Here is a 3,500-nt window from a genome sequence, read left to right on the forward strand (position 1 = left end):
CAGCAGGACAGAACATAATATACAGTTCCTGTATATGAAACCGCATGATTTATCTTTCAAGCTGCCATTAAGTTCCTGTATCATTAATCTTTTGAGTCAAGGTATTAACATGTTATTAGTGTAAAGATGCACCACTAAGCACAACTATTTGCAATCAGTAAAAGATTAGTTAATCACTTTTCAGCTTGAAAGAAAGAGTTTATGACTAGAATCCCTTGTGAAATAGATACTAAAACAAATATTAAGAACAAATGACATTTAAAAGAAGAAAATGGTCTCACCAGTCTTGAAACACAAGGAAGTGACGGGTTCCACGCTAACATCCATAACCAGTCTCACCACATCTTTGCACCGCATGTCAAACCAGCAAACACAACCATCCTTTTATTTCAATATTTTCAAATAAGAAACAGATAAAAATCAATGCGTTAAATCAAAACAAAACAGTTAAATTTATAAATTGGAGATCTCAAGATAAAATTGGAAGCCACGATGAATGAATCTCACCTCAACTAAACTGAATAGATGGTTGCAAATGTTGTGAGGGTAAGGTTGATAATGTTGTTCCTAGACTTTGCAAAAGTTGTGAGAGTAAGATTGATAAAGTGAGCTCGGAGAGTGTGAGACAGAGTGAGCTCGCGATGAGAGTTTGAGACAGAGTTACCTAAAATCAAAGAAGAGAAGGGGCAGGAGCAGTGAATCAGAAATGACGCACGGCGAGGAGGGGAGGAACCCTTCGCGACGGCGACGCCACGAGCTCAACTCAGAACTTCGTGCGACGGCGAGGGGAGGAGGAATGATGCGAAGAGGACCGAGTAGAGCTTTCCCAGATGACGGCACCCACGGTCTATCCCCGCCGGCGGCGCAGCACCTTCTACCGGAGGAGAAGATTACTCGACGACAACTTTGAAGAGGGATGAGGGTGAAAATGAGAAAATGAGTTCATAGGTCAGGAGTGAATGGAGCTCGATAGGGTGGTGATAAGATTAGGATTTTCCGACGGAAAATTTTAAATTACAGACGGATTTTTTGTCTGTAATAATTTAATGAAATGTAGCGTTTTCTCTATTTAATTACAGACGGATTTTCCGTCTGTAACCATTTTCCACAGAAAAAAATTAATTTTACCGACGGAATTATCGACGGATTTTGTTTTTCGTCTGTAATTTATGCTAATTCATTTTTTTTGTTTTCCGACAAAAAAATCCCTCTGAAATTTCATCTGTATTTTCGTGGGATAAAATCCGTCGGAAATATCCGTCTGTAATAACTAATTTTCTAGTAGTGAGAATTAATCTTGCTATTATATTCCGTTATGATTTGTTTACTAAGAAACAGTAGTACTATAGATTCTTAAGTTAAATTTAAGGATGATAATTACTTCTATTTAACGGTTAAATTTTTTGAGACAAATAGTTTCATAATATATTATTAGAGTATTTCATTATAGTAAAAAATTTAAAATTTAATTTTTGTTATTCCAAACAAAAAAAAATTTAACATAATATAGAAAAAAAACACATATATACAAAATTCTTACTTCAAACCTCCATTTATGCATGTACCTCTGTCTAGGTAGATTCATATCATCCAATAGTAATATCTATTTTATTATAATCACTACTATTTAAATAAAAATTTTCAAACACAAATCATATTGACATTAACTAACTTCTAATTAATAAAATCAAGTTTCTAAAATTAGTTGAAATAAATTAAACTCTATTTACAAATTTTAATCCAACTACACAGTAATTCTTACTCATCAATGTCAACCTTTTTTTTTTTTTTGCACGTTGAAAAGAGAAATAGAAATTTATTTAATATCTTCATTTTTAAAAACAAATTTGTCTGACATAATATTTTTTAGAGACTAAGTTATCACTTTATTAAAAAAAAAAAAAGAAAATGGAAGGATTATTTGATTACCATATATATAAGAAAGGATGGGCATGCATGTCTCTCCCTGTCCCTATCTCTTTCCTTCATGCCTCTACTCTACAATACTAAGTGAACTTTGCAATCGCAATAATCAGATTCAAAACACCTCCACCAAGCAACGATAGTTACACTGACCCTTTTGGTTCCCCACCATGCATCATTCTTTCAAAAAGGCTACCCTGGTGGCCTATTTCTTCATCATTGAACTCCATGCTATGTTATTAGCTTCCAACTGTAAGCCATAAAGATTATCAAAGATAATGCTAGATCATACCCCCCACTACTTAACCTGCTAACTAGCTAGGAATTAATAAATGAGAAATATAAGTAGATCAATACATTTTTGTTATTAATAATTAATATTTTGAATTAATATCTTATTTTTTATAATTAAAATTTAGAATTTAATATTTAAAATTTAAAATTTAGCTTTTAATATTTAAAATTGATAAAATATTAACTAAAAATAATAAATTTTATTTGTTGATCATCTAATATTACTCTTTATAAATTACATTTCAAAATCAGTTTGCAAGAGGAGGCTCACGCAACTCATTAATTACTGTTCTTTTCACGCAACTCATTTAAATCTATTGTGAAGGGAAAAATAATGAAATTTTTTATTTTAATAAATTAAAAAAATAATAGTTACTAAAATAAATAAATTAAAAAATTATTACTGAAATTCGTGATCTTCTCTTATCTTATGTGTAACCAAGATAAAACACGTAGACGTGATACGTATATATCTCGTTTATACTATAAATATTTTTTTTTAAATTAAAGATATTTTTAATTAAAAAAATATTTAGATCTTTAATTATATATTTTTAAGATAAATATTATTCTGTTAATTTTAACATATTTGATACTAAAAAAATATAACAAAAAGATTATAAGTAATAACAACCTAGTTACCACATGTAAAATAGAGTTTCAAATTAAACTAATAATTGTGTAGTAACAACCTACCACAAATAAAATAATAGAATTTCACATTTCTACCAGCTGCCTACTTCTAATCTTACAAACTATATTATAATTCTTTGCGACTAACTTAACCATGACTACATACAAAAATATATTTATATAAAATTGTACAAAATTTAATACAACAGAACTAGCCTCAAAGTCGACTGCCCCAACATAATGTGAAATCTCGTTCAACCTATTGATGATCCGACCTAACGCGCCATCGCATTATTTGTCAATAATATGGTCATAAAAGGGTAATAGGGAGGAAAAAATGGTGAAAAATGTCAAATTGGATCCCACTCAAATGTCGTCAACAACATATATTTATAACTGTGCACTAGCCTTATCTCGTTTACGCTGTAAATGAAATATACATGTGTGACGTCTACGTATCTTATCTCGTTTTTAATATTTTAATTTATTTATTTCAGTAATTATTATATTTTTTAATTTATTAAAATAAAAAATTCAAAAATAATGACCCTATTTTTAATTTAACGATTAATATAAAAAATAAACACCCAAAATTGTTAAGAACCTTCTTTTTGGTAAGAAATGTTCGCTCCTTGTAATTTTGAATATGA

This window comes from Arachis duranensis, chromosome 5 (assembly GCF_000817695.3).
Source record: "Arachis duranensis cultivar V14167 chromosome 5, aradu.V14167.gnm2.J7QH, whole genome shotgun sequence".
Lineage (NCBI taxonomy): Eukaryota > Viridiplantae > Streptophyta > Magnoliopsida > Fabales > Fabaceae > Arachis > Arachis duranensis.